Raw genomic sequence first — 24549 nt, 5'->3', positions numbered from 1 at the left:
TCCGTGAGCTTGTGTTTTTTGATTTTATGGGATGTATTTGTACACGCACTGTATGATGAACCCACCAAAGTAAAAAAAAAAAAAAAAGGAGTCTTGAGTTTGAACTTTGTTTCTGCACCTTTTAACTCTATTATTAAAAAATTTCACATGTTCGGATAAGTGGTGATTTTAACACGAAGAAACCAATCCTATGCCTCTAGAGAGAGGGTGTCTAGGAAATCAAACTAAGGCCCTGTTTAGGGGAGCTTTTGGATGGCCAAAAAGCACTTTCTGGCCCTTGAAAAGTACTTTTAGATAAAAAATGGTGTTTGGTAAAATTTTCGGAAAACTGTTTCAGCTTTTGCGGGAAGCTGAATACAGCTTTTGGGGAGAAGCTCCAATTTGGAGCTTTCCAAAAACGTTGTTTTCAGCTTTATCGGAAGCTATTTTTTGGACCAAAATACCCCTATTTAAATCACATTTTTCCCCCCAAAATCCTCATCCCGCCTCTTCCTCTCTCACCCATCCTCTCCCTCCCCCTCTCCATCTTCTTCTTCCTCTCAACGCCACCGCCTCTGTTCCTTCTTCTTCGTCTTCTTCTTCTTTTTTCTCTTCTTTTTTATTTTGGAAGCTCGTGGTTGCCCACGGTGGCACCCACCATACCAGCCACTACCCATGGCCGGCGATCCCTTTATATTTCAATGAAATAAAATAATAAATAAGCAAATAAATAAATAAAATAAAAAATGAAAATAATGAGTGAGTGGCAAAAAATCTGATCTAAATAAATAAATAAAAATAAATATTAGTAATGAGTTAACCAATTTTATCACCTAGCTAGAAAATTTGTTAGAGAGATAAATGGTCATTAGAAGGATGAAAAATTAATTTACACTAATAATTATAATATTTTATATATTTATTATTGTATTATACTATAAATATAATATTATATTACATTATATCATAATATATTGATATGTTATGTTAAATATTTTAATATTATATTAAATTATTATTCTATAATACATAATGTTATAGTACTATATTATAATAATATTATATTATATTATATTAATATTATACTATATCATATATTTATGTATTAATACATATTATATTTTATTATGCTCTGTTGTATAATACTGGTAATGTTCTTTATGGTCATTTTGTCACACAAAAATACTTTCTCAGTTTGTTTACTAAATACATGTTAAAGTGCCACAGCACTTTAGAAATGTAGTTACCAAACAACAAACAGTTTTTTATAAACGTTCTGCTTCAGACAACTCTACTTTCAACAGTTCTACTTCCAAAAGCTCTACTATTAACAACTCCCTCAAACAGAGCCTAAAGTCTTCTTGTTCAATTTTTGGCCAATGAGATCTATGTACAGCTCCCCGTTAAGAGGAAACAAACAAAGTGAAAATAGAGAAGATCACATCAAGTGGCATCGTAACTGAGGCAATGCCTTTCTCAGTGCAACATTATGACTCGAACGGCTAGTTTGGTTCATGAAATTTTTTTTATTAAAATATTTTTTTATGAAGCTGATTTTAAAAAATATAATATCTAAAAAAAATAATTTTGACATATTTGGTAGACCATATAAAAATAGCCATTTTAGAGTGACTTATGTTTGGTTTAGCAAATATTATATCCTTAATAAAGAAAAAGATTTTATTCAAAAATTTTGATGGCTTCATGGTAGTTTTGAAAAAAAAAAAATTCAATTTCTGACCGGTAAGAAAATCGTTTTTTATGCTTCTCATGAATTTTTTTTCCATAAAATATAAAATCTTATTTTTCATGGAAATGTTACTTTTTCATTTATTTTTTTTAAAATTTCAACCAAACAAAAAGCCTTTCTTTGTTTTTTCATTGGCCACACTTTTTTTCTTCTTTTTTTGCAAACCAAACGAGTTCTAACTTATTTGCCGAAAATTTGGATGTAAATTTTCTTGCTATATTTAACCATAAGCTATTTAAGAATATGCGAAAGATCTTGGGATGTGGTGTGCAAGTAACTCAGTTTCTCTGTAGAGCTCCAATGAACCTACTAATATATTGCAGGCACTTCCTGTTCACGCGCGTGTTATTCCGAAGGCCATGCAGATTCCCAGTTGGGCTGGTAATCCGGACTTCACTAGAGCGCATGCAGCTGGCGGATAAATTGAAAGCGTACGTTTAAAAATCCACGAAACAAACAAAAGACCGCCCGTAACAAACGAAAACTGGATGAATTCATTGACCAAAAAAGAAGAAGGAACATCTAGATGAATTCTTTAATTTTATGTGTACCATGTCAAGTTCTAAGTATCATATCTTCTGTAGAGCTTAGCCAATGACATGTTACAAAATCAGCCACATGAATATCTTATCCAAGAACAAAACAGAGGAGAGATTTTTTTTTTTTTGGGTAAGTGACGGAAAATCCACCCCGCATTTGATTAAAATAATGAAATGAGAACAAAAGAGTGGTAGAGACAAACACTACACCTGCTATACAAGCAGAACAAATCCCCAAAAATAAATAATTAGCATTCTAAATGGGAAATAATTAAAAAATCAAATTATATGGATTATACTAAGACAACAAATAATGTTCAAGTTCATTATTTTTATTATATTGCTTTCAATCACGATCACAATTTTTAAATAAAAATAAATGATTAACAAAATATGATTTTACAGATTCCTCGTCCATGCATGAGGCCTTAACCTTAAGTGGCAGGTCTATCCATTTTGTGAAACAAAAAAAGAAACGAAAGAAAAAAGAAAAGAAACACACCAAGTCTTTTAACACCAAAACAAGTATAGATCATGAATCAAGAAACATAATAATTCTACCCTAGTTAAATTTAGATTTTGCAAATTATAATTTGATCTGCATGTAAGCTTAGACAAAGTAAAACTACGTGCCCATACCAGGAATTTTTCCAACATAGCATTTGTTAATTAGGAGAAATGTGTGGATCACATATATGATATATTGCACATAACATAGCAGGAAGTTTAGCCCTATCAGTGTGGTCTGGACAAATCAACAAGAATACATGGTCTATATGCTATTAGCTGGATCCCATATATTTATAAGCCCGATTTTTCAAGCATAAAGAGCAGGGGCTTCTTTATCCAAATAGAATCCAAATAATGTTAGGTTGCCCATCAAACTGTATAATGCTTGTAAGACATTACTCCCATCGCAGTGGATAACAAATCAAGTTCCAAGCTGTGATCTCTATAAAGTTCCCATAGATTTCCAATATCATGCCATCCTCCGGTCCTCCGGATGATATCCAGAATAGACCATATATATCATACAACACAAGTGACAGAGAAAAAATATTAACGTCAACTAATGCCCAAAGATGCAATTATATCTATCAACTACACACCTCTATCGTGGTTCCATCTCCGTGATTGTGGCTTCATTCACTGAGGCTGGACTTGATTTTCCTGTCCTCCTTGATTTTCTTGTTGTGCTTCCACTGGAGCTCTCCCTTCCTGATAAACCAGTCCTCACATCCCTGTCGAGCACCTCTGTCTCACCGCTTGTATCACTTCTTATAAAGGAGGCAGGTGCTGATGGAGCTTGAAGAGTGATAAAGTAACTTCTGAGCATAAGAATGACTGTTGCTATCTCGGGTCTCTCTGCTGGCTCTTCCAGGACGCAGAGTAGCCCGATGTGAATGCACCTCAGTACTTCTGGTAGTTGATACTGATCATCTAGACTCTGGTCGATCACTTGTGATGCTGTTCCTTCATTCCAGTGTCGCCAGACCTGTTCAAAGAATAGGTTTAGAGGATTTCAAATGCTAACAAGATGGGAGGCTACTGAGAGCAGTAGATCAACCTATGTTTTTTTTTTCCTTTTCCTTTTTCTTTGGCAGGCATGGGCAAGTCAGATAGCTAAGAAGATCTGAAGAATGCTTACATAGCTAAGAAGGTCTGAAGAATTCTCAGATCCCTGGAATCCACTATTCCTCCGCCCAGTCACAATCTCCAAAACTAGTACGCCATAACTGAAAACATCTGATTTGGTGGAGAAGAGCCCATGCAAGGCATATTCTGGTGCCATATACCCACTACCATAACGAAATTAAGAAGGCATTAGATTTTTCTCCACGAGGACATACTTATAATTCAAGACAGATATCAGAATAGTTCTGGATTGGACATCTTTCCACTAATTATTCAGAAACGAAAAATTAAAAAAGTCAACACTTACTATGTCCCAGCAATTTGACTAGTGCTTCCTTGGATCTCATCGCAGAAAAGCTTTGCAAGACCAAAGTCTGAAATTTTAGGGTTCATGTCCCCATCCAGCAAGATATTACCTGCTTTTAGATCCCGATGAATGATCTTTAATCGAGAATCTTCATGAAGATAGAGAAGCCCACGGCCAATCCCTTCAATAATTTTGTACCGCCTTCCCCAGTCTAGTTGTTGTCGTCTAATAGGGTCTATTTCATCCAAGTAAGATTGATAAATTAAATTAATATCATAAAGACTAACAAGTACAGCTAGGCCATGCGATCAACAAGATGTTAGTAACACTAAGCAGTTTTATCACGGGTGGGCTAGCCACCTCGAAATCGAAAGAACAAAAATCAGATATATCATAAACATTTACCCAAAAATAGCATGGAAGACAATTAAAACTTAGTAGCATGCAAAAATGATGCCATCATTGATAGTCATCTTAATAAATGGAGTCCAGATACAAGAAATCAAGCTATGCAAAACGATGGCATTCGCATCGAACCATAATGCAAGAATCATAGCATGGAAAGCCAGATAACAGCTGAAACAGAAAATCCCGAGTACCAAAGTATGTTCAAGGTAATGCAAACTTAAATTAGACTGAATAAAGAGTATAAAGTAAACCTAAAGAGGAAAAACATGTTGGGTTTTGACCCACATGACCACGACGTGGTCAGTTACGAGGATTACCGTAACTGTCTCCTTGAGAAGTGGAAGCATTATCCTTGATGGTAGGATAACATAACGGGGTCTCACCCTCTGCCTTGAAGGGGAACACAGAAAATTGGACTCCATCTCCTGGGTGTTCGAACAGGGGCCAAGAGGGAGATACGAACTAAGGACTTGATCATTCAGAAATCAATGGATCCAGGTATGCTTCCCTTTTTTCATGGTTGGTTCATGATCCTATTTACAGATGGTATAACATGTGGTATCAGAGCCTGGTTCATCCTAGAACCAGATCACTGTAAAGGGTAGAACTAGATCACGGTAAAAGGCCCATTTTTGACAGTCCATGGATAGTCCTCCACGGCCGCAGGGACTTGGCAATGGGATGGTCCGACCCTGTGATGGCCGGCAAAACAACCCCAATGCCGAGAGTCGACCATTGCGTTGTCCCTGGATGGGTTTTTGATGATTCCAAGCAACCCCAATGCCGGATCCATGGATTTGAGAAACAACCCTTCAATGCCGGATCCATGGATTTGAGAAACAACCCCACCCGGGGTTTGACCTTGCTGACGCCGGATCTGGCCGGCATATGGCGCCGCGAGCCATCAAAGGATCCGGCGTAGCCGCCGGCCATGGTCTGCCTCCCACCCTTTAAAAAAAAAAAAAAAAAGGAGGAAAACTTACCGGATGATCGCCGTCGGGCGGCGTATTCCTGCGGGTGACGCCGTCGGGCGGCGTTTCGTCTGGCGTCGGGCCCATCCCGGTGATGCCGTCGGGCGGCACTTCGTCCAGCGGCATGATCGCCGCCCGCCGCTCCTAAGGGCCGACGGGCTGGGTTCGGCGGAACCCCAGCCCGCCGGCGTTGCCCCTGCTGGCGTGCGACCGCCGGTGGGCTCGCCATCGGGCGGCGACTCCACCGGAGGGAGGCGGCGCGCTCGCCGCCCGGCGATCGGAGGCAGGCGGGCTGGGTTTGGCGGAACCCTAGCCCGCCGCTAAAAGAGGAGGAAGACGGGTCGGGCCGACCCGTCTTCAGTTCTTTTAAAAAAAATATATATATATTAATTTATTCATAACGGGTCCGGGTTTTGAGTTTCGACCCGAACCCGTAATCGTTAACCCGCTATGAAACAGGCATAACAGGCATAACGAGTTCGGGTTTTTGGGTTTCGATCCGAAACCCGAATTCGTTTAGCCAATAGAAGAGAAATTTTAGTTAAGCCCTTATGAAAAACATTTTATTTTTTCATACAGCCCTCCCGGGGATGTTAAAAGAATGAAATGTTTCTGTTTAAGTCCCTGTGAAACATTCTATTTATACTGAAGTCTTAGAGGGCTGTTACAAGATGAAAATGTTTCTATTAAGTCCCTGTAAAATATTTTATTTATACTGAAATCCTTAGAGGCCTGTTAAAAGATGAAATTGTTTCTGCTAAGCCCCTGTGAAATATTTTATTTATGCTGACATCCTTCCAGGGCTGTAAGAAACAAAATATGTTAATTTAGTCCCTGTAAAGCATATCATTTATGCAGAGGTCCTCAAAATATGTTAATTTAGTCCCTGTAAAGCATATCATTTATGCAGAGGTCCTCAAAATATGTTAATTTAGTCCCTGTAAAACATATTATTTATGCAGAGGTCCTTGTAGGGTAATGTGATTAAAAAAAAAAATTTTGTCATTTATTTTACATTTTAATATACTTGATAGCATGATATGACACATGTACTGATTGTGTAGATTAGTAAAATATTAAATACATGTTTTATTTTAATTTGTCATATTATGAATTGTCAATTATGTGCAATGTCATTATTTTAATTTGATGTCTATATTATGAAATAGTTTGGTAGTTGCCAAAGTAACCCAACTAGAATGTTTAATAGACATCAAGTCATCAAATACTCTAATCCCAGGTATTAAGATAATGACTTTGCAAATTATGACTTATAGTTTTTCAATCATGAGATATTATGGATTGGCCCAAAGGTGCACCACTTTCAAATGATTGATTTGCTGAGTTAGGATAATTAATGAGTATCCTTGATTTAATAGGTTTTGGATGCTCAAAGGCAACATACCTATTTGAATTTTGGACCTATATCATTAATTATTCCTAGGTGAATTGGGAATCACCATAATAGTAATTTAGTATTTCATGATTACTACCCAAAGGTGTATTATGGTAATACTGTTTATGTTATTCATCATTATTGCTAACTCAAAGTGTTAATGTTGTAAGAATTTTCTTATTGTTAATTTTTTTATTGCAGTATCTATTCCTGTTTCGCTTCATTCGCAAGCTTCATCTGTTACGATTTTTAATGGAACTAATTTCTCAGAGTGGAATGAACAAGTCCAGTTTCACCTAGGTGTTCTGGATCTTGATTTAGCACTCCGATCTGAGAAACCGGCTGACATTACTGATTTGAGCAGCTCGGAAGAAAGATCTTTTTATAAGACTTGGGAAAGATCGAACAAATTGAGCATTATGTTTGTGCGGATGAGTATAGCGAACAATATCAAGTCAACGCTTCCTGAATGTGACAGTGCTCAAGCATTATTGAAAATTGTGGAAGAACGTTTCCGATCTGCTGATAAGTCTCTGGCTGGGACATTAATGGCTAAACTTACCACCATGAAATTTGATGGTACTTGTGGGATGCATGAGCATATCCTTGAAATGACAAATATAGCTGCTAAGCTGAAGGCTCTTGGGATGGATGTGAATGAATCCTTTTTAGTTCAATTTATTTTGAACTCCTTGCCTCCTCAATTTGGATCATTTCAAATTCACTATAACACTATTAAGGATAAGTGGAATGTGAATGAATTGACCAGTATGCTTGTACAAGAGGAGACAAGACTTAAGCAACAAGGACATCATTCTGTCAATCTTGTAAGTCATGGAGCCAAGAAGAAATGGAAGAAGCCAAGAAAGGGCATGAAGAGTGGACCATCCAAGGGTAAAGAGCCTCATCATGATACCGAGGTTCATAAGAAGAAGCAAAACAAAGATAGATGCCATTTTTGCAAGAAATTGGAACACTATCAGAAGGACTGCCATAAACGCAAGGCATGGTTTGAAAAGAAAGGTAAGCCTTTGGCTTATGTATGTTTTGAATCAAACCTTACTGAAGTTCCTTCTAATACTTGGTGGTTTGACTCAGGTTCTAATGTTCATGTTTCAAATACGATGCAGGGATTCCTTACAACCCAGATGCAAGATCCAAATGAGAGTTTTATCGTTTTGGGGAATGGGGTTAGAGTTCCTGTAACAGCTGTTGGAACCTATCGTTTGTTTTTAAATACTGGTTGTCATTTAGATTTGCTTCAGACTCTTTATGTTCCTTCTATTTCTAGAAATTTGATTTCTGTTTCTAAACTTGATGTTGAAGGATATTTCTTTAAAATTGGGAATGGTAGTTTGCGTCTTTTCAAAGACAATCTCTTCATTGGTTCTGGTGTCTTGTGTGATGGTTTATATAAAGTAAATCTTGATAATCATTTTGCTGAAACTCTTATGACCTTGCATCGTAATGTTGGAATTAAACGAAACCTGATAAATGAAAAATCTTCTAACTTGTGGCATAAAAGATTGGGTCATATATCCAAAGAAAGATTAGAGAGATTAGTAAAGGATGGAATTTTGTCAAACTTAGACTTTACTGATCTCGGTATGTGTGTAGACTGCATTAAGGGAAAGCAAACCAAACACACAAAGAAAGTTGCCACAAGAAGTGAAGAACTTCTTGAAATTATCTATACAGACATTTGTGTGCCTTTTGACTCCCCATCATTTGGTGGAGAGAAGTATTTTATCACCTTTATTGATGATTTTTCACGTTATGGTTATGTCTATTTGTTGCATGAAAAATCTCAGGCAGTGGATGTCCTAGAGGTATACATTACTGAGGTTGAAAGACAATTAGATAGAAAGGTGAAAATTGTCAGGTCTGATAGAGGTGGTGAATATTATGGTAGGTATGATGAAACAGGACAACACCCTGGCCCATTTGCTAAACTCTTAGAAAAGCATGGCATACGTGCTCAATACACTATGCCGGGAACGCCACAGCAGAATGGAGTAGCTGAAAGGCGTAATCGTACACTTATGGATATGGTTAGGAGTATGCTAAGTAATTTTTCGTTACCCATATCGTTGTGGATGGAAGCCCTTAAGACTGCTGTATACATATTAAACCGGGTTCCTAGTAAGGCAGTTCCAAAAACTCCTTTTGAGTTATGGACAGGAAGGAAACCGAGTTTAAGACACCTGCATGTTTGGGGTTGTCCAGCGGAGGCCAGAATTTATAATCCACATGAAAAGAAATTGAATTTTAGAACGATTAGTGGATACTTTATAGGTTATCCCGAAAAATCCAAAGGGTATAGGATTTACTGTCCTAACCATAGTACGAGAATTATAGAGACCGGTAATGTCAAATTCATTGAGAATGGTGAAACCAGTGGGAGTGATAAACCACAAAATGTGAAAATTCAAGAAGTTAGGGTGCAAGTCCCTTTACCCATGACTTCTAAGAAAATTGTTGTTCCTACAGTTGTCACACAGTTTAATAACAATGAACAATAAATTAATGATCAAACACTCCATAATGAAGTTATCACCACTGAACAAGTTGTAGAAGAACCACAAGGGATGACATTAAGGAGATCTCAAAGAGAAAGAAGATCTGCCATTCCAAATGATTATATGGTTTATCTACAAGAACTTGATTTTGATATAGGGACAAGAAAAGATCCGGTTTCTTTTAAACAAGCCATAGAAAGTATTGATTCTACTAAATGGATTGATGCCATGAAAGATGAGTTAAAATCAATGGATCAGAATGAAGTCTGGGATGTCGTTGATTTGCCCGAAGGTTGTAAGACAGTTGGGTGTAAGTGGGTCTTTAAGACCAAGCTCGACTCAAAGGGTAATGTTGAACGACATAAAGCCAGACTGGTGGCCAAGGGTTTCACTCAGAAAGGAGACATTGATTATAAAGAGACCTTTTCTCCTGTATCTAAAAAGGACTCATTTAGAATCATTATGGCTTTGGTTGCACATTATGATTTAGAGTTGCACCAAATGGATGTAAAAACTGCTTTTCTGAATGGGAGTTTAGATGAAGAAGTCTATATGGACCAGCCCGAAGGTTTTCCATTAAAGAGAAAAGAACACATGGTTTGCAAATTAAAGAAGTCAATATATGGTCTTAAACAAGCTTCCCGACAATGGTATCGCAAGTTTAATGATACCATCATTTCCTTCGGTTTTAAGGAAAACACTGTTGATCGGTGTATATACCTGAAGGTCAGTGGGAGCAAGTTTATCTTTTTGGTCCTATATGTTGATGACATATTGCTTGCCAGTAGTGATCTTGGCTTATTGTTTGAAACTAAGGTTTTTCTCTCAAAGAACTTTGAAATGAAAGATATGAATGAGGCAACCTATGTGATAGGCATTGAAATATTTCGTGATCGATCACGTGGATTGTTAGGGTTGTCTCAAAAGGCATATATAGACAGAGTTCTAGAGAGATTTGGTATGGAGAACTGTTCAGCCAGTGTTGTTCCAATTCAGAAAGGGGATAAATTTAGTCTCATGCAATGCCCACAGAATGAATTGGAACGTAAGCAGATGGAAAATATACCTTATGCTTCTGCAGTTGGTAGCTTGATGTACGCTCAGACCTGTACCAGACCGGACATCAGTTTTGCAGTTGAAATGCTAGGAAGATACCAAAGTAATCCAGGGATGGATCACTGGAAAGCTGCAAAGAAGGTGATGAGATACTTGCAAGGAACAAAGAATTACATGCTTACATATAGAAAGTCAGATAGCCTTGAGGTGATTGGCTATTTGGATTCAGACTTTGCTGGATGTGTGGATAGTAGAAAGTCAACGTTTGGCTATTTGTTCCTATTAGCTGGAGGAGCAATCTCATGGAAAAGTGCCAAACAGACAAGCACTGCTTCGTCCACCATGGAAGCAGAATTTGTGGCATGCTTTGAGGCCACAGTTCATAGTTTGTGGCTGCGTAACTTCATCTCGGGACTTGGGATTGTCGACTCTATTGCCAGGCCGCTGAGAATCTTTTGTGACAATACTGCAGCCGTCCATTTCTCCAAAAACGACAAATATTCTAATGGTGCCAAGCACATTGAACTTAAATATTTTGTTGTCAAGGAGGAAGTTCAGAAACAAAATGTGTCTATAGAAAATATGAGGACAGAGCTCATGATTGCCGATCCTTTGACAAAAGGTTTACAACCGAAGACTTTTAAAGAGCATGTTGAAAGAATGGGTCTTAGTTGTAATCCATGATATTAATTGAGGATTGTATTATGTTTATTTCTTTGACACTTAGATATAATTGATTATGTTTCTGTTTTTCCTGTTCTTCAAATATATGTACATGTATGGGGTTTGAATGTATGATTACAGGAATTGTCTCTGACAAAGACATAATGTTTGACCATTAAAGATACTTCTCATTTATGGACTGTGGTTAAATAATTTGCTAGTGTTGTAGTACTTGGAAGGAACTATGTCATTATGTTGATGTGGAACCACCTTGACTCGCATTAGTAAGTTATTTAATTATGGTATTATGATGACCCAACTGACTGTGGATTAGAATGATGCGCGCCTAATGTTTATATCATTCTAACCAAAGTATGGTCATATGGGCCAAGTGGGAGAATGTTGGGTTTTGACCCACATGACCACGACGTGGTCAGTTACGAGGATTACCGTAACTGTCTCCTTGAGAAGTGGAAGCATTATCCTTGATGGTAGGATAACATAACGGGGTCTCACCCTTTGCCTTGAAGGGGAACACAGAAAATTGGACTCCATCTCCTGGGTGTTCGAACAGGGGCCAAGAGGGAGATACAAACTAAGGACTTGATCATTCAGAAATCAATGGATCCAGGTATGCTTCCCTTTTTTCATGGTTGGTTCATGATCCTATTTACAGATGGTATAACAAAACATGTATCAAGTGTTGTAATAGGCTAGTAAGAAATATATACAGCTTAGCTCAGTGGACGACTCATCACAACAGGGTTATATAAGTAACAACCTAATGATGTTCCAAGTTGCTTAAAACCAAGGAAGTACTATGGAAATGGTTATGAAAAATATGAATGTAGAAAATGGAGCATACCAAATAAAAATTTGTCAAGGCTTGTATTTGGAAGGTACTCATAGACAAGCAACCCTCTTGTTCCTCGAGGCAACAACCCAACAACTTAACAAGGTTTCTATGTTGAAGCTTGGCAACCAGAACAACCTCATTTCTTAACTCTACTAGTCCTTGCCCTGAACTTCCTGAGAGCCTTTTCACAGCTATTTCTTGTCCATCCCGCAGGGTCCCCTGGATAAGATTCAAAAGGCATAAAAAAGCAATTACCGTTTGTCAAATCAATAACAATGTTCACAACTCTATGAGTGACCTTGAAGACCTCAGTCTAGATAATTACCTTGTAAACCGGTCCGAAACCACCTTCTCCCAGCTTATTTGCATTGGAGAAGTTATCTGTGGCATCTCTAAGGTCGCCCAAATCAAATAATAATGGTTTGGAACTTCTGAACGCCTCATCTCCATCAACTACTCCCGAAACAAGCTTAACTACATAAGAAACCAGTCCATTTGTCTTGAAATGGATTTCTTAGAACAATGATGCAGCAAGAAAGACTTACTGTGTGCTCTCCTAAATATTTTCCTTCTACGTAAGTAGATACAGATGGCAAAAAGGACCACCAGTGCAGCAACGACGGAGATGGAAACAATTAGAACTATTTTTGGAGTGTTATTACTTTTCCCTGCATCAAAAGAAAATTTAGCAATGAGACAATATCATTTAGGAATGATGATGTAGGAGGATCACTAAACTTAATGTGGATTATTTTGATCACTATGAATGGAGCTACATAGGATCCAGGAAAAAGATTCACCATATCGGAAAGCCGAACTTTTGAAGACCATAACTTGATCATAGGTTGCTCGATTGAGATTTTTTTTTTTGAAATCGGATAACTTTTCGAGATGTATGATATGACAGTTCTCTCTAAATGGGGCAGTGCCCTTAGCAATCAGGTCTAAATTCCATCATTTGAATCTTGAAGTGGAACGGTTAAACTAAAAGTTTTCTTTTAAAAAAAGACTTTAATCAGGTCTATCTCACAATCTGAGAAAAATTCGGTGGAGCAACAAAAGGCAAAGTTGATATATAAGTCGAAATATATCTTTTGTAAGATTTTAACCTTTTCATGTTCATTCCTACTAGTCAATGTATTTTTGACAAGTTAGTCCCAATCAAATTAGAAAAGTAATCCAATCTGAATTGTGTAAGGATAGACCTCTACGGATATAAGAAAGAAAGGTTATGTACCTGAGGTCTGATTCATCCATTAATCATTAATGAACAAAGGGAATTTAAACCCTACTTTCGCCAATTTTTCATATTTTCTCAATTTTTTTTGAGATTTCGAGTTGAACAGGTTGAGAAAATTATTCCTTCTCTCCGATCAGATCGAACAAAGGTATAACCAAGACCAAATTAAACCGCAAATCGCTGCCATACATACTAAAGACCAAAAACTTTAATTACTAATTGCTTAGACAATCTATTTTCCTTCTAAGAAATCAAAACTAGCAATAAATAAGTTTGTTTTTGAAGTTGATAAACTAAGATGGGCTCTTAGAACCTTGAAGGGAAGTTTCATAGCATACTCCCTCCATCAAACTATTGATGCAGCATTGATCTACCAATATGCAGGAAGGTTGCCTGTGATTAGCACATTAGACAGTGATATTCAGACATGGAAGTGGAAGGCATTTATTGTGCTGCCATCTTTGTATCATATATCTATTCATTCCTTAATACCAGTCATTCGAAAAATTAAAGCAAATATCATTTCATGCGTTGCCAAGCATGTCTTCGGAGGAACAAATAGGACGACAGACTGGATGGCTTCATATGTGGCTAATTATGGTGGCTAAGTGCTTTAGAAAGCTTCTTCAATTTTACCTACCTATTTGTCGTACATCGTATTAGCTAATATGAGTGGCTGTTTTACTCTAGGCTTTGTAAAGTTGTCGGTCCAACATAAAAAAAAGAAATGGCTTTCTATGCCTGTAAGGTCATGTTTTATCGTAGCTCAAGTAATGGGACTAATCTATTAATAATATTATCAATACGATTCTTTTTTTTGAATAAGAAGTAGGATTTTTATTTAGAGCGATTCTTTATTTTGGATTGTATATTAAATGTTATTAATAAGATTCTTTGTTTTGAGTAATAAAAAGAACTCTTATTTAATATAGTTATTATTTTGGATAGTCTATTATATAAATCTAAAATGACTATAGCCTTCATCAAACTCTCTATTTTTGGGGAGGACTCATCATATTCATCATTTTTTTTTGTTTTAATAATTTTATAAAATCCTAATATCTTCCTTCTTGATGAGTAAATATCTTCTTCTTGATGAATGAAAGAGATGGGTAAGAGAGAATGGGATTTACTGCCACTTCAATCTCGCCAGCGTTTTCCTAAGCCATGGATTTGGCACTGAAGTCCAAAAGTAGCAAAGAGAGTCACACCTAGCCAAATCCTGTTAAAGATTTATTTTTAATATAAGTCCCTATATCATGTAGGAAAAAGAAATGATATCTGGTGAACAGTGATTTATGAAAATTTCTCTCACAAAATGATTTAAGAAAATAATTTATTGTTATTTTGTTCTTTAATTTGTACTATAATGGTTCTTTAATAACTTCAGTCATTTTCAAAAATTTATAGATCTTAGCAGTTTCACATATACTATTTCCAGTATCACAGCAAATAGTGACAACAAAGGAGGTTCATTTAAAACATCAGTGTTACCGAAGCTATATATTAGAATAGTTTTAAGTAAATTGGCATCATTGGGTATTCTGTTAGTGTCTGGTTCGGCGGTGGGGTGTCCATAGTAACTTTCCAGTTCCTGGTTGTTGATTCCAATAGTCTGCTACTAAAGCTTCTTCCATGAATGCTAGAGTTACTAAAGGATGTCTGTACCTGTCCTATTAGTGAACTTCAGACTGATCCGGAATGGATTCAGAATTTGCAAATGTTTCTCCAGATGACCGATGCTTTCGTCATTTTGTCTTCCTCCTGGTGCAGCTAAAGCTGCATCTTTTGTAATAAGCTGATTTGATTTGATTTATCCTTAACTGTTCTCCATCAGTCAACAGCCTCCATGCCCATTTAGTGAGAAGCGCCCGTTGAATCATGCTCAATTCAGGATGCCCAGTCCCCCCTTCCAGTTGACCAGGTTAGACGTCGGTAAAGAACTAGGCTTGCCACACCATAGAAAGCTTCTTCTCAACTTATCTAATTTAGGCCCTGTTTGGTGGAGCTGTTGGAAGTAGAGCTGTCTGAAGTAGAGCTGTTATAAAAAGCTGTTTGTTGTTTGGTAACTATATTTTTAAAATGCTGTGGCACTTTAACATATATTTGGTAAACAAACTGAGAAAGTACTTTTATATGATAAAATTACCATAAAGAACATTGCATAGTATTATACAATAGAGCATGATAAAACATAACATATATTAGTACATAATATACGATATAGTATAATATTACTGTAATATAAAATATTATTATTATAATGTAGTAATATGATATTGCATAGCATAGCATAATGTAATATAATTATTAGAGTAAATTAATTTTCTATAATATAACATAATATTAAATTATTTAACATAACATATTAATGTATTATGATATAATATAATATATATTATATTTATAGTATAATACAATAATAAAGGTATAAAATATTATAATTATTAGTATTAATTAATTTCTCATAATATGACATAATATTAAATTATTTAAAATAACATATTAATGTATTATGATATAAGGTAATATAATATAATATGTATAGTATAATACAATAATAAAGGTATAAAATAATATATTATTAGTATAAATTAATTTTTCATAATATAACATAATATTAAATTATTTAACATTACATATTAATGTATTATGATATAATGTAATATAACAATATACTTATAGTATAATACAACAATAAATAACCATTTATCTGTTTAATAGATTATCTCTTTACTTAACTATTTGCAATGGCGACAAATTCACTGTACTTATCAATATCATAAGGATCAGATTATTTGCCACTCACTCATTATTTTTCTTTATATTTATTTATTTATACGTTCATTCGTATATATATTTTTATTTATGTATTTATTTATTTATTATTTTATCCATTGAAATATATTTATTTATTATCTTATTTATTTATTCATTCATTCATTCATTTATATAAATATTTATTTATGCATTTATTTATTTATTTATTTATTCTTTTCTTTTCTTTTCTTTTCTTTTATTTCCTTTTCTTCTTTTTTTGTTCTTTTCTTTTTTTTCTTCTCTTCTTCTCCTTCCTTCCTCTGCGCCCTTCTCCGTAGCACCGGAAGGGGGCCAGGCCGTGGCGGCCGCCGGAGGGGGCCGGGCCGTGGCCGGCGGCAGTCTCGGTGGCCGACGGCGCCGGAGGGGGTGCGGCACTACGGCGGCGGGGGAGAGGGACGGGGTGCAGCGGCGGGGGAGAGGGACGGGGTGCGGCGGCGGGGGAGAGGGAGGCACTGCAGCAGCAGCGGGGGAGGGGGAGGCACTGCAGCGGCGGCGGGGGAGAGGGAGGCACTGCAGCGGCGGCGGGGGAGAGGGAGGCACAGCAGCGGCAGCGGCGGCGGCGGTGCGAGGGGAGGGGTGGGGGTGCTGGTGGGTTGGGAGGTGGGTTGGGAGAGGAACAGGGCGGGGGGAGGGGGGGTGGGGGCGGGTCGGTTGGGAGAGGAACAGGCGGTACGACAAGGTTTTGGGAGAGGAATTTTTTTTTACATGGGGGTATTTTGGTCAAAAATACAGCTTTCCGAAAAAGCTGAAAACAGCATTTTCGGAAAGCTCCAAATTAGAGCTTCCCCCCAAAAGCTGTTTTCAGCTTCTCGCAGCTTTTCAAAAAATTTACCAAACACCATTTTTTAGCTAAAAGTACTTTTGGAGGGCCAGAAAGTGCTTTTTGGCCCTCCAAAAGCTCCCAAACAGGACCTTAGTCAGTAACCAAGTTGGAAGGAGAAACAGAGACATGGTAGAGAGACAGGGCTGAGAGCACCAAATTTATCAATGTGAGCCTGCCACCCGCTGACAACTGTCATCTTCTGGCCTGCGAACTTTTGTTCGAATTTCTTCAGCTATGGCTGCCAGTCGATTTCTGTAAGAGCTTAACGAGTCGAGAAGACCGAAGGTGGTTGCAGTGCACCCTAGGTAAACCTGAAAACATCTCGGAGTTGATATCCATGGCACCAGTATAAGATCCAGGTGAGTGATCCGAGTGGTATGTGCTTCACAAAAAAGAATGGATGCCGAGGATCCCGTCATTCCTGCGATCAGGGACAAGACCTTTGATATAATCCGAGACACTAGCTCTGTGCAAAACTCTTACAAGTGTCCGAGGTTGGAACAGATAGGGTGACAAATAATATACCTGGGCTTAGGGTTTTTTCTTTTTCTTTTTCCTTTTTTTTCCTTTATTTCTTGGTAGGATAGGGTAATCCCCGAATTACAAAATGATACAATCGGTTTAACAGAAAGCAATATGCTAAGACATTCTTTTGCTTATCGGTGACAAAAATTGTCTGCTCTTACATCCATCAATCTCACAGCACTAGCGTGGCTCCATTTCAGTGATAGAAAGACCATTAATAGAGTTTGGTATCAATCTCGCTGTGCTTCCGTTAGAGTCCTCACTCCCTGAGAAACCAGTTCCCATATTCCTAACTTTCACCTCTGACTCGCTTGTTGTTCCACCTCTTACAAAGAAGGCAGGCATTGAAGGAGCTGGGAGACTAACAGAGGAACTAGTAAGCATGAGCACGATTGATGCCATGTCAGGTCTTTCTTGTGGATCTTCCTGGATGCATAGCAGCCCGGTGTGAATGCATCTCAGTACTTCTTGCGATGTATACCGATCACCTAGACTTCGGTCGATCATCTGTAACGCCATTCCTTCATTCCAGTGTTGCAAAACCTATTTAACAAATATGTTTTGAGGAACTTGGAGTTATTGCAGAGATTTTAATAAATGCAATAGATGTTGGTGAAAGAAGATCCACTTAAGGCCAGATGAATGAATACTTACATAGCTTAGAAGGTCTGCAGCTTGCCCGGATCCTTGGAAACCATTAGTCCTCCGACCAGTCAAGATCTCTAAAACTAGCACCCCATAACTAAAAACATCTGATTTAGTGGAGAAGTGCCCGTGCCTAGCGCATTCAGGAGCCATGTATCCACTGCCATAAAGAATTTGATCATATCAGATTTTCTCTGTGAGGAGATACTGATGATTTAGGTTGGAGATCAGAATAGCAATTGGTTGGATTTTTATTTTTCAGTTAAGATAAGGCATTGCTGCGGTTGCACTTACTGTGTCCCTGCAATTCGACTACTGTTTCCTTGGGGCTCACTCGTGCTGAAAAGCTCTGCGAGTTCGAAGACTGATATCTTAGGTTCATGTCCCGATCTAGCAGGATATTACTTGCTTTTAGATTTTGATGAATGATACTCAGCGGAGAATCCTCATGAAGATAAAGAAGCCCCCTGCCAATTCCTTCAATGATCTTGTACCTCCTTCCCAAGTCTAGTTGTTTTCGTCCAATAGGATCTACTTCATCCAAGTAAATTTTGGTAAATTAAATTGATATCTTAGAGCTCCAACTAACAATAACAATGAAGATGTGATAAATAAGGTGTTAGAAACATTTAGAAGGTAAATATTTACGAATTTTTTGCATAAATACTGATACCGGAAGCGTGGGAAAACAATCTCCTGCTGTTCTGCTGCTGATTTCAAACAACCAAAACAGAGAAACAGGGTATGTTCTTGGGCTCAAAACAGAGCTTCTGCATTTTTTTTTTTTTCATTCACAGAAAAGACAATGGAAGGAAGAAGAACGGCGGCCCCTTTACATCCCTTTTTATAGGGCCACGGACTCACTCTAAATCCCTAACAAAAGGACTCAATGCGTAATCAAATCCTAATAAAAAAAGACTCCTAATTAAATCTGAATTCAGAACTAAAACAGGACTACAAACAAACTCAATTCAGAAATTTTAAACAGACTAGGACTCGATTTAGCCAACATTCAGAAACTTGTAAACTGTGGGATTGATCTCTGGGAACGTGAGATCAATCCCAATTTCCCCACAGCCTGGGGGAACCTTGCATCTTCTTTGCTTGGGCTCGCTCATCCAAGTTTCTTTGCTCCCGCACCAGCAGAATTTCAGCAGCTGGTTCCTCTGGTTCGGCAGATGGATTAGCAATTCCTAGGACAGCAAGAATGTTAGCAGCATGTCCTACATCAATCCCCTCCGCGTGGAAAGAACTCGACCTCGAGTTTCTCTCTGGATACAGTTTCTCCCTTGGATCATGGTAATATAGATTAGCAACATTGAAAGTTTTTGAGATCCCCATGTCGTCCGGCAGATCAATCACATATGCATTACTGTTTATCTTTTTTAAGACCTTGTACGGCCCATACTTTCATGACTTCCACTTGCTATATGTTCTTACTTAACCATTACCACATTCCCTTCTCTGAACTCCTTATGTCTCCTATGCTCATCCGCCTTGGCCTTGTACCGAGCATTCATCTCCTCGAGGTGCTTCTTCACGTCTAACTGTGTAGTTTTAACCTTTTCTGCTAAATTTTTTGGTACCACACTTTTCCTAGAAAAATTTTGTGAGATACATGCACCTCAAACCACGGCACCTAGGGTGTCCCCTATACTACAAGAGGCGTTGGACCTTGATTGAATGGTGAAGGAGGACAAGAGCCAAGCGGAATTTGGCTCTTCTTCAACATTGGCTGCGTGCCCGATTTTTCAAGCATAAAGTGGAGGGGCTTCTTTATCCAAATAGAGTCCAGATAACGTTAGGTTGCCCATCAAACTGTATAATGCTTGTAAGACATTACTCCCATCGCAGTGGATAACAATTCAAGTTTCAAGCTGTGATCTCTATAAAGTTCTCATAGATTTCCAATATCATGCCATCCTCCGGATGATATCCAGAATAGACCATATATGTCATACAACACAAGTGACAGAGAACAATTATTAACGTCAACTAATGCCCAAAGATGCAATTATATCTGTCAACCACACACCTCTATCGTGGTTCCATCTCAGTGATTGTGACATCATTCACTGAGGCTGGACTTGATTTTCCTATCCTCCTTAACTTTCTTGTTGTGCTTCCACTGGAGCTCTCCCTTCCTGATAAACTAGTCCTTACATCCCTGTCGAACACCTCTGTCTCACCGCTTGTATCACTTCTTATAAAGGAGGCAGGTGCTGATGGAGCTGGAAGAGTGATAAAGTGACTTCTGAGCATGAGAATGACTGTTGCTATCTCGGGTCTCTCTGCTGGCTCTTCCTGGACGCAGAGTAGTCCGATGTGAATGCACCTCAGTACTTCTGGTAGTTGATACTGATCATCTAGACTCTGGTCGATCACTTGTGATGCTGTTCCTTCATTCCAGTGTCGCCAGACCTGTTCAAAGAATAGGTTTAGAGGATAGCAAAATGCTAACATGATGGGAGGCTACTGAGAGCAGTAGATCAACCTATGTTTTGTTTTTTCCTTTTCCTTTTTCTTTGGCAGGGATGGGCAAGTCAGATAGCTAAGAAGATCTGAAGAATGCTTACATAGCTAAGAAGGTCTGAAGAATTCTCAGATCCCTGGAATCCGCTATTCCTCCGCCCAATCACAATCTCCAAAACTAGTACGCCATAACTGAAAACATCGGATTTGGTGGAGAAGAGCCCACGCAAGGCATATTCTGGTGCCATATACCCACTACCATAAAGAAATTGAAAAGATATTAGAATTTTCTCCACAAGGACATACTTATGATTCAAGTGGGATATCAAAACAGTAATGGACTAGATATCTTTCCACTGATTACTCGGAAAAGAAAGATTAAAAAATTAAGCACTTACTATGTCCCAGCAATTCGACTCGTGCTTCCTGGGATCTCATCTATGCCGAAAAGCTTTGCAAGACCAAAGTCTGAAATTTTAGGATTCATGTTTCCATCCAGCAAGATATTACTTACTTTTAGATCTTGATGAATGATCCTTAATCGAGAATCTTCATGAAGATAGAGAAGCCCACGGCCAATCCCTTCAATAATCTTGTACCGCCTTCCCCAATCAAGTTGTTGTCGTCCAATAGGGTCTATTTCATCCAAGTAAACTTTATAAATTAAACTGATATCATAAATTAAACTTTAGTAGGCAAAGCGAGATAACAGCTGAAACAGAAAATTCAGAGTACCAAGTATGCTAAAGGTAACGCAAAGTTAAATTAGACTGAATAAAGACTATAACCTTAAAGAGGAATGACATGTATCGAGTGTTGTAATAGGCTAGTAGGAAATATGAACAGCTTAGTTCAGTGAATGACTCGTCACAACAGGGTTATATAATTAAAAAACCTGATGATGTTCCTGTTTGCTTAATACCAAGGAAGTATCATGGCAATGATTATGAAAAATATGAATGTAGAAAATGGAGCATACCGAATAAAAATTTGTCAAGGCTTGTATTTGGAAGGTACTCATAGACAAGCAGGCTCTCTTGTTCCTCGAGGCAACAACCCAACAACTTAACAAGGTTTCTATGTTGAAGCTTGGCAACCAAAACAGACTCATTTCTTAGCTCTACTAGTCCTTGCCCTGAGCTTCTTGAGAGCCTTTTCACAGCTATTTCTTGTCCATCCCGCAGAGTCCCCTGGATAAGATTCAAAAGGCGTAAGAAAGCAATTACCGTTCGTCAAATCAATAACAATGTTCACAACTCTATGAGTGACCTTGAAGACCTAAGTCTAGATAATTACCTTGTAAACCGGTCCGAAGCCACCTTCTCCCAGCCTATTTGTATTGGAGAAGTTATCTGTGGCAGCTCTAAGGGCGCCCAAATCAAATAATAATGGTTTGGAACTTCTGAACACCTCATCTCCATCAACTACTCACCAAACAAGCTTAACTACATAAAAAACCGGCCCATTTGTCTTGAATTGGATTTCCTAGAACAATGATGTAGCAAGAAAGACTTACCGTGTGCTCTCCTAAATATTTTCCTTCTACGTAAGTAGACATTGATGGCAAAAAGGACCACTAGTGCAGCAACGATGGAGATGGAAACAATTAAAACTATTTTTGGAGTGTTATTACTTTTCCCTGCATCAGAAGAAAATTTAGTAATGAGACGATATCATTTAGGCATGATGATCCAGGAGGATCACCAAACTTAATGTACATTATTTTGATCGGTACGAATGAAGCTACATAGGATCCAAAAGAAAGATTTACCATATTGAGAAGCCGAACTTTCGGAGGCCATAATTTAATCATAAGATAACTTTCGGATAACTTTTCTAGATGTATAATATGACACTTATCTACTTCTCTCTAAAAGGGGCAGTGCCCTTAGCAATCAGGTATAAATTCCATCATTTAGATCTTTAAATGGATCGATCAAACTAAAAATTTTCTTTTAAAAAAGTTTATCTCACAATATAAGAAAAATTAGATGGAGCGACTGAAAGCAAAGTTGATATATGAGCCGATATTTACTTTTTATAAAATTTTAGCTTTTTTAATGTTTATTTCTACTAATTATGTGTATTTTTGAAAATTCGAATTAGAAAATGAATCTAATCTAAATTGAGCAAGGTAGACCTCACTACTGCTATCAGAAAGAGAGAATATGTACCTCAGGTTTGATTCATCAATTAAGAGCTCGTTTGGTTCGCGGGAAGCATTTTCCTTCCTAGGAATATGATTCCTGGGAAACAAATTTCTAGGAAGAGGATGCCTAGGAAAGTACTTTTGGCATATTTGGTTGACCATGGGAAAGTGACAAATTTCCAAGGTGCTTATGTTTGGTTGGCCATCTACTTTCCTAGGAAAGTTATATATAATTCCTATTATGCCCTTAATAAAAATTAAGTTTTTAATGCCTCTTTAATGCTTCTTTAATGCTGAAGGGACTTTTTGGGAAAAAGTAAAAATGGAGTGATTCCCGCCATGTTTCTCATGGGAAAGACTTCTCCCATGAAATGTGGGAATCACATTCCCATGGGAATACTACTTTCCCTTCTCTCTTCTTTGAAAACTCCAACCAAACAAGAGGCATCTTATTACTTTCCCGTTGACCACACTTTCCCCCCTTCTTTTCCCGCGAACCAAACGAGCCCTAAATCATCAATTAAACATTAATGAATAAAGGGACCGGAAGATTTCGAGTTGCACATCCTTCTCCCCGGTCGGATCGAACAAACATATAACTAAGACCAAAGTAAACCACAAATCGCTGCCGTACATACTAAAGACCAAAAACTTTAATTACTAATTGCTTAGACACAATCTAATTTCCTTTTGGGAAATCAAAACTAGCAATAAATAAGTTTGTTTTCCTTTACTGCTTTACCCCTTGATCGGAGTTGCATCATTCCCGAGGCAGAACTCTGCTTACTCACCGGTCGTGTCAGTGCTATTGCCACCGTCCGGCGGAGAACTCGATCCCGGCGGCGGCGGGGGGACCCACAAGAGGGAGAAAAAGGGATAGAGCTCAAACCTCACGGCACAGCTCACCTTGAAGACCCGTGCCCCGATACTCCCATAGCAACAGGTAGGCAAAATCCTGACCGCCTGATGGAGACACGTGGAGCAATTCGTATCCGATAGATCACGGGTACACTGTGCCATCCCGTATATATACCCATAACCGGAGTAATTCGTGTACCCCACCACAAACTTAGAATCCATCGCCGCCGCCTCCGACGCGATCTCGTCCATCAGATCGATCGTATGCCGATTGAACGCCGTTGGATCCGAGGTTTTATTCGGATTGGGATCGACATATGTCGCGTTCCCTTCGTCTTCGAGCTGGCCGAAGAAGCGTTGGTCGGAGTAACGGAGCACGCAGAAGTCGAGGCGGATGGCGGCGGACTTGCGAAGGGGGCAGTGGCTGGCGGCGATGGAGGCGGAGCGGTTGAGGCAGGTGGAGCAGTCGGAGGCGGAGACGTCGGGTTTGCACTGCGCAAGGCCGTAGGCGGGGGCAGAGGAGGCGGCGCCGGCGGTGGTGTTGGAGAAGTAACCGTTGTCGCGGGGGGAAGTGTTGAGGTTCGAGAGGAGGAGGTCGAGGTTGGAGGAGAAGGTGCTGGGGACCGTGTAGTTGGTGTCGCCGGCGCAGTAGGCGAGGATGGGGTCATCCTGGGAATAAGTTTTGGTCGGAGCTAGAATCAGAGTATGGAGGATTACCAGAGGGAATAGAGACAAGATGGAAGCCATGATGGGGTATTCTGGGAAGAGCAGGGATAGAGTGGGAATGGAGACGTTGCTTGCATGGTTTCTGATTCGGGACGTGGCTGGAGAGCATGGAGGAGAAGAAAACAGCGGATTTGACGGGAATTGAACGTACATTTGCTTGAAACCACTTTGAGTGCATCTGATTTGCCGATCGTGCCACTTCGAACATAGAA

The 24549-nt window shown here is 38.6% G+C and overlaps 1 pseudogene across 1 annotated transcript; it reads right to left on the bottom strand.

Annotated features, from left to right (window-relative positions):
* Positions 1-2877: 2877 nt before the first annotated feature.
* On the bottom strand, positions 2878-24490 carry LOC103699204 (uncharacterized; annotated as a pseudogene). The gene is made up of 16 exons (XR_016395676.1): positions 23545-24490; positions 22121-22243; positions 21901-22028; positions 21584-21794; positions 21003-21240; positions 20709-20859; positions 20220-20553; positions 19573-19699; positions 18142-18292; positions 17788-18030; positions 12625-12775; positions 12405-12532; positions 12089-12298; positions 4211-4445; positions 3917-4067; positions 2878-3763 (listed from the first exon to the last, which is right to left on the bottom strand). The product of XR_016395676.1 is annotated as an uncharacterized LOC103699204 (transcript).
* Between the last annotated feature and the right edge of the window lie 59 nt (positions 24491-24549).

This window comes from Phoenix dactylifera, chromosome 1 (assembly GCF_051530095.1).
Source record: "Phoenix dactylifera cultivar Ajwa chromosome 1, Ajwa_hap1_PhDact_Kaust_v1.1, whole genome shotgun sequence".
NCBI classification, from domain to species: Eukaryota; Viridiplantae; Streptophyta; class Magnoliopsida; order Arecales; family Arecaceae; genus Phoenix; species Phoenix dactylifera.
The sequence above is the reverse complement of the archived record's forward strand: the minus strand, read 5'-3'. Positions and strand labels throughout refer to the sequence as shown.